Source organism: Coenobita brevimanus, chromosome 6, assembly GCF_032717465.1.
Source record: "Coenobita brevimanus isolate Jiangsu-jjx chromosome 6, ASM3271746v2, whole genome shotgun sequence".
Classification (NCBI taxonomy): Eukaryota; Metazoa; Arthropoda; class Malacostraca; order Decapoda; family Coenobitidae; genus Coenobita; species Coenobita brevimanus.
The window spans coordinates 17,846,631-17,855,051 of record NC_136959.1 but is presented as its reverse complement, the minus strand read 5'-3'; positions in this window follow the sequence as shown (position 1 = coordinate 17,855,051).

The window sequence follows — 8,421 nt, the reverse complement described above, 5'->3', positions numbered from 1 at the left end:
ATGAGAGTTGTACTCTACCCACACGGGCGAATAAAACCCGTGTATAAAGTTAACAACTGTGCAGGGGTAAAGAAGGCGCCGACTTGGCTTAGCACTTTTGCCTAATCTCTTAAGGAAGCAGATTTTACAAGAGATGCAATATGACCTTTCCAAGAATTAAGTTGTGTTGAATGAAACCCCAGGCATGTTCAAGAATGACGCAGGATTGAGCTGAATATTATTAAACCTTAGAGGGTACTCCTGTGGAAGATTTTGACTGGTTGACAGGTGTTGTCAGGATGACTCCATATTATAAATACAAATCATAACAGAAAGCATGATTGATAGATAGATAGAGAGAGAGAGAGAAGAGAGAGCTGGGCCAGACAAGGTGTGGGAACAGGAAATTACCTTTGCAACTTTTTAAGTGAAGGAATGTTAGATCATGCACCGGAAGCAAAGTAGCATACTACACAGACATACAGTGTCCTAGAAGCTTCCCACGATAGTAGAGCACACGTGACTTGACCCCTGCTACACCAGAATGTAGGAATTTTGCAGGCTCAGAAGGAGACAGGCCATAGAATCGAACAGGTAGTAGGGGGAAGGAGGCTAGCAACTTATGGGCGAGAGGGTGGAAGAGAGAGAGAGAGAGCAGCGAGACAGGAGGTAGCTCCGCTTGGGACTCTACTTCTATACTTCACTCGTGTGCTGAGACTTTGTTAATATTTCCAAGACAAATAAAAATAGTCCCATACTCATCTTTACCTCTACTGTCATTACATGACAATGGGAATTAGATTATCTACTTTCAGAAACTACTCGTATAACAACTTCACATCGTCCACGAGTCTATATATATATATATATATATATATATATATATATATATATATATATATATATATATATATATATATATATATATATATATAACTGATCAACAAAAACTTACGCTACAAGAAGTTCTACAAAGTTACTGTAAGAGTGTAAAAAAAACTGAGTCTTTAGATGCATTAAAAACAAGAAGATTATTCTTACCCCAGTCAGAGATACGAGCTAAGTCAAACATTACGTGTTCCATAGCCTTATCCCTTGTTTGTTGAAGTAACTGCTGAGAGGGACGTTTGCAGAATCCGAATAGGAATGGTGAAGGAATTTGGAATCATCAGTGTACGAGTGGATAGGATTAGATGTTCATAGCTTAGAAGGTCATTGATGAGACAAAAGGAAGAAGGTCTGTCTGGTAAATTACCAATATGCTGGGAATCGAACCAGGGACTCTCAGATGAGAGCCAGGCAGCATACCACTACACCACGACCAAGTAAAAGTTAACTCACGTTGTCTGAAACCCCTTGTAACCAACGTCCCTCCGCCCCCACTGTGGGCCTCAAGAGGATGAGTTAGCTTCCCCCTGGCACTCAGGCAAGTAGATGTAACTTTCAATCTATCCCAAGCACTTACGGCAAGTCAGAATGAAGGGGAAGAAACCTGTACCTTGTACACAGGAAAAATCATCTGGTGAAAATTACTCAATATGCTGGGAATCGAACCAGGGACTCTCAGATGAGAGCCAGGCAGCATACCACTACACCACGATAGGTAAGAGTTAACTCCACGTTGTCACAAACTTGTAACCAACGTTCCTCCGCTTCCACTGTGGGCCTCAAGAGGACAAGTTAACCCCCTGGCACTCGGGCTAAAGTAGATGCTTTTAATCTATCCCCAGCACTTACTTGCCACAGTGATCAGAATGAAGGGGAGAAACACAGCCCTGTACACAGGAAAAATCATCTGGTAAATTACCAATATGCTGGGAATCGAACCAGAGGACTTCTCATATGAGAGCCAGGCAGCATACCACTACACCACGACCCGGTAGAAGTTAACTCTCGTTGTCACAAACTTGTAACCAACGTCCCTCCGCCCCCACTGTGGGCCTCAAGAGGATGCGTTAACCCCCTGGCACTCGGGCAAGTAGATGCTTGGAATCTAGCCCAAGCACTGACGGCAAGTCAGAATGAAGGGGGGAGAAACCTGTACTTAATACACAGGAAAAAATCATCTGGTAAATTACCAATATGCTGGGTGTCGAACCAGGGACTCTCCAGATGAGAGCCCAGGCAGCATACCACTACACCACGACCAGGTAAAAGTTAACTCACGTTGCTCACAAACTTGTAGCCAACGTCCCTCCGCCCCCACTGTGGGCCCTCAGAGGATGAGTTAACTCCCTGGCACTCAGGCAAGTAGATGCTTTTAATCTATCCCAAGCACTTACGGCAAGTCGATTCCCTGGCTCTCATCTGAGAGTCCCTGGTTCGATTCCCAGCATATTGGTAATTTACAGATGATTTTTCCTGTGTACAGTACCACGGTTTCTCCCTTCATTCTGACACGTAAGTGCTTCCAGGATGAATTAAAAGCTATCTACCTTGCCCGAGTGCCAGGGGGTTAACTCATCCTCAGAGGCCCACAGTGGGGGCGGAGGGGACGTTGGTTACAAGTTTTGTGAGCAACGTGAGTTAACTTTTACCTGGTCGTGGTCTTAGTGGTATGCTGCCTGGCTGCTTCATCTGAGAGTCCCTGGTTTCGATTCCCAGCATGTGATGGTAATTTACCTGAGATGATTTTTCCCTGTGTACAGTACAGATTTCTCCCTTCAAAGGAAGAGAGGTTGGTGATAGGACAGAGAGCCTGAGGAACACTACTGTTGATAGATCTAGGAGGAAGAACGATGGCCATCTTCAACAACGGCTATAGAACGACCAGAAAGGAAGCTGTAGATGAAGGCACAGATAGAAGGATAGAAACCGGAAGAGAGCAGTCCTGGTGAATTAAAGATTTATGCCAGACTTGAATCATGAAAGCCCTTTGAGATGTCAAGTGTACAGTGTTCAAACTTTCATGTATCCCGAAAGGAGGATGACCAGGAGTTTTGAAAGGTGGAGGTGAGAAGATCGCCAGTGAAGCACGTCCTTGACAGAACCCATACTGACGATCAGAAAGGAGGTGGATCTCACATAGGAAAGATGCCTCGCAATTTTTCTGTTAAGAATAGGCTCGAAAACTTTTGAGACCTACAGGATGTTACAGCTTAATTGCGTGTTATAGTTCTAGAGGGTTGGGAATGGTCACCTGTCTTTGGGACTGGCTGAATGAGAGCAAACTTCCAGCATGAAGGAAAAGGTACAAGTTGAACTGACAAAGGCGAAATAGTTTACCTAGGCAGGGTGTACGCACCTTTGAAAGCACAGAGTCTTGAGGACAACAGGAGAGACCCCAACAGGCCCATGTGCCTTGTCAGTATTGAGGCCAGTGATGGCATGAAAAATACATCAGCTGAAGAAATTTTAATGTCAACCATGAGGAAGTCAGAGAGGGGAGAGTGGTGGAGGAACAGCACCAGAATCATCTAAGGAGGAATTGGAGGAGAAAGTCTGAAAAAGGCGACATGAGATCTAGCTTTATCATGGTAGAAGAAATAGCTACAGAGCCATTAGAAATTTAGAAAAGAGGAGGGAAGGATGATGAGAGTCAAAAGTTGTTAGTTTTGGCAAGAAGGTGCCAAGAAGGAGCAGGAAGAATTTCCAGTTGGGAGAGTTGAGCATTTAGTAAGGATGAAATTATTTTTTAGCAGGCGTGAAGAACCAGACTTAGCTTACGACTCCGGGCAGAACCATAAAAAAGATGTGATTCAGGGGTGGGCTGGCTCTGATGCCTTCTTATAGGCCCTCTCCTTGTTGCGGACAGCATTAGAATAAAGCAGATTAAACCAAGGTTTTCTTGCATTCAGTCAAGGACTCTGAGAAAGGAATGTATGCTTCCATGCCCGAGAGAATAACCTGTGTAAAGGTCAAAGGCACACACAGATGGCTCCCAGCCATGGAAGCAATAATCCATTCCAGGAGAAAATCAAAAAGAGAGGTACTGCTTGAGGGCCTCTCCAATCCTGGCAGCTCCAAAGTGCCACAGATGACGTTTCTTTGGAGAGGTTCACAGCGCCGTACAGGAGCTGATAGAACAGTTTAAAGGTAATAAGGTATGATCGGAAGAGGCAAACGGAGAGGAAAGATCAACAGTGTAAGCAGAAGGATTAGTTGTAAGGAAAAGGTCAAGTATGTTGGAGCTCTCTCCAAGGCGGTCAGGGATACAGGTAGGGATTGCTGTACAAGCTGTTCTAGGTCATTAATGATAGAAAAGATGTAGGCTTGTTCACCAGGTGGATCAGTGAAAGGAGAGAAGAGCCAAAGGTGGTGGTGAACATTGAAATTTCCTAGAATGGAGATTTCAGAGAAAGGAGAAATGGATAGAATGTGTTCCAAGTTAGAAGTAAGATAGTCGAAGAAGTTTTGATAGTCAGTAGAATTATTAGGGGATAAGTAAACAGCACAAATATATTTAGTCAGAGAATGACAGGAAAGCCGAAGCCAGAGAATAGAGAATTCAGAAGCATCAAGTTCAGGAACACGAGGAACAAGATAAATCGTTGGTACTTATACATAACATCCACCTTTGGCTTTGAAATGAGTATAGAGGTAGTAGGAGGAAACTGGAAAGGGTTTACTGTCAGTTGCCTCAGACAGCTGAGTCTCTGTCAAGAAAAAAAGGTGAGGTTTAGTGGAGGAGAGGTGGTGTTCAACAGAGAGAAACTTAGAGGAAAGGCCGCGAATGTTGCAGAAATGAAGAATAAGTGAGTCAGAGAGTGGTTCCAGGCATCTCTCTGAGTCGTCACCGGGAGAAGGGCTGATGGTGGGGGAATTTATGGTACCCAGGGGACTCCGAGGCCTGATTTTCTGATGCCGCCATTTGACTTCTAATTTTTGAAAAGGAAGTGTAGTGTGTACTGTGTATGTAGTTTGGAGTTGACAGTTAGAGAAACTTGTACTGGAGAGCATGCTGGCCTACTCTCTGTGTTAATGAGACACTGAAAAAGTTCAGCAAAGGGGGATGGTCAGGAACTTATCCCGAGGGCTGATGAAACGGGAGCTCCAGCTCTCCCTATCATCAGCTTTCCATCCATCTTGGGAGTACTGCCCTTCTCGACTGGTGCTACAGTTTATTCCTACCAGGGATAATCTGGTGAGAAGTGGTATGACAGAATCACTGGAGTAAATATTAGACACATTGATAAAGCAGCAGCAGCGAAACCTGGGTCGATCGTCCTTCACGCTTTCACTCCAGCCCAACACTCCAAGCTGTCTTCTCAAACGTGTCCTTCCATTTACATAATGTCTCTTCCCTTAGTTTCCCACAGCCTGCTTGCTCCCGCGCTCGTTTCTGTGTGTGTGTGTGTGTGTGTATAGTTCCATAAGTGAGGAAAAACACAGACATTTTTCCTTCGTCCATGCTAATACGGGTACACTGAGAACAGAGTTGAGAAATAAGCACTTTACGTATCGTTTAAGCTGATCATACACTATTGTTGCTCACTCAGGGTAAAGCTTATACCCATACAACAGCAATGCATCGAATATTCCACCAGCGGTAAGGTATTTACGTCAGTATAGCAGCAGTAATACCTGCGTGAGCACCTCTGCATACGTTACAGGATGCCCCTCACCTGGCAGTATGTGGCTGTGGCTTCTCAGATATATATATAAATTCTGACGGACTGTAAACTTTCTTTTCATATTGCACGAACCTTGTTGTATGGTTACCTGCTTTGTAGGTGTTATTTGCATATTATTTTTGCTAGACATTAAACACCAGCTCCGTGAAAGGGAGGTGAAAATTAAAATGAGTTCCATAGATTGATGGAACTTATAATATCCTCTCCAGGCTTAGGATGTGAAGGATTTAACGTGAAGATATGAGGCACTTAAGGCTGTGCTGGGGACGAAGGTGGCAAGATACAAGAATTTCATATATCAAATCATATTAAAATTTGTCGTTTGGTTTATAAATTTTTTTTGTCTATACTGAGTATAATATCTGAGAGAGAGAGAGAGAGAGAGAGAGAGAGAGAGAGAGAGAGAGAGAGAGTTTGTCGTTTGGATGATAAATGTTTTTAGTCTATACTAAGTATAATATCTGAGAGAGAGAGAGAGAGAGAGAGAGAGAGAGAGAGAGAGAGAGAGAGAGAGAGCGACTGATGATAATGCTACGGAAAGGAGGCGAGGTAAATGTTACAAGTGTGCAGTAAAATAAAGATCTGGGGACGGGGAGAAGACTATGGGGGAACTATGGTGGCTGTGGCGGGGGTGGAGGGGTGGGGGAGGAGAGTAATGCCAGGAGGGGAAGGGAAGTCATCAGCATCGGGGAGGAGGAAGTAAAGGAACAATCAGAGAGGAGGAACATGAATCAAGGTACGAATAGATGGGTAGGGTGAAAAATATTGACAAGTTTGAACACGTGGTCTGTTGTCCTAAGAAATTACTCTCTCTCTCTCTCTCACCCTTACACACACACACACACACACACACACACACACATTACTGGCTCGTTTTGCTCTGCTCTTTTTCGCTCACCCTCGGTCGTCTCCGTAGAGGTCATTGTCCGGAAATGTGAGAGGCAATAACAGTCAAGAGGAAGAGGTGAAGGCGGTGAGACGCACGTAACTGATGTGGAGAGAGAGAGAGAGAGAGAGAGAGAGAGAGATTTCATTTGCTGGCAGAACAAAGGAAGAGTATAATCTCTCATAGGAGATTTCGTGGATAATAATAGCTTCTCCTGGAGGTCTTTGTGTTAATTTTCAATATATGGTAACTCAAATCATATCAAGTGTTTTTTGGCAGCTGATTGGTTCACCTTACTTCTGGTCAATGAAAGAGTTTATTTCACATTCCAGCAATCACTCTTACATTTAATCTTGTCCTAATTCCTTATCTTCTTTCCGTCCCTCTATTGATAATATTTTTTGCTTATCTACAGATCTGTATATATACTAGATCACCGTTCCATTATCCCTTCCTGTCCCAGTTACGAATCTTACATCCCAGCATATCGGTCTGACCTACTGGTTCCATTCCAAGCCATCCTCAGACCAACAAGCACAAGGATGTATGGTACGTTCCTCAATATCATACTTCAGCTTAACCAGAGGTCTGTTTTCTCCTCCTTCAGTTCCATTCATCTTCTCAATTACTTGCAGGTCTCTTTTGCTGTTCTTCCCACATTTCATCTGTGATAACGATTTCCTCAAGCGAAATATGATCAAAGACTAGATGTGAGGGGAAGGTAAGAATTGGTGCTGGAATATTCCCATCTTTTCCTTTCCTTTTAGTTGAGTCGTTGAAAGTCCAGCTCGTCTCAGTGGCCCATTGTGAACTTATTCGTCCCTCTTATACAGATGATTTTCCAGTCCATCGTGTTCCACTTCATCCTCCAGCATGTACAAAATTACTGTTGTCTATTAAAGCTGACATTTTCTATTGGTTCTGCAGGAAAATGTTTTCTTACGTTATTTTGATAAACTTACAATCATTAAATTCAAGATATTTTTCTGATACGCATGCAGTCATTCGCAACATCTTAATTCACCCTTCCCTCAGGCATGTATTTCCTAACATCATCCTTCCTACTAATCCTTGGCCTGTCTTTTATTTCCTCACTCTAATAATGAGACAAAAAGAAGACCTTAGTGATAATGCTTGAGCCCTGTTGCATCTAGCTCCCACTTCGCCCAGCCCTCTGTGTGTGTTATACGTCATGGATGTGCACCCAACCCACTTCCAACACTCAGGTATACTAAATGTTCTTTGGGACGAATACTTGTGTTAATATTCAAAGATTTTTCTAAAGGGTCTTTACTTTTATCACTGACACTCAGTAGAGAGAGTGAAGGTCAGTTCTTGACAGGTTAACTACTTGAGCAGATTTGTCCACTGTTAAATGATGCGCCCAACTAGACAGGAAAGGAATAAAGATATTTCAGTATTCCGAAGAGAAGCTGCTAACAAATTTTTAGGCCGAACAGAAAATTGTATTTTTAACCCCCGTCCTCTGGACAGACTGCCACTGTTGCTACTTCCACGTTTATGTTTCCCTTACTAACACTTCCCACAAAAGTAATAAAGTAAAATCTATGTAATCAGGACAGTGTACTGTAATATACAGTGAGTGCAATGTGTGATTTAGTTTTTTTCCTTCCCCGGTTTCTTCCTACATCCTCTCAGCTCCTTCCCTCCCTCATCATTCTGTTATCGTTTCATCCTTCCGCTCACTTACCTCTCTCACCCTTTCCCTCATTTTGTATTCCTCAATCCCAGGAGTTCCCTTCCTATTGAATATCACAGTATATTCGTTCCTTTCCAGTTTCCTCTTACTATATTTCCTTCAGTTATTTCACAGTCTCTCTCTCTCTCTCTCCTAATTGTCTTCCTCCATACTTTTGCTCGTTTTACTTTTTTCGAGCTTAATTACGGCTTGCTTTTTATCAGTTGCCCATTCTAAATTGTTTTTAGTTCCTCCCTCTCATATCTAGATCTTTGTTCGACTCA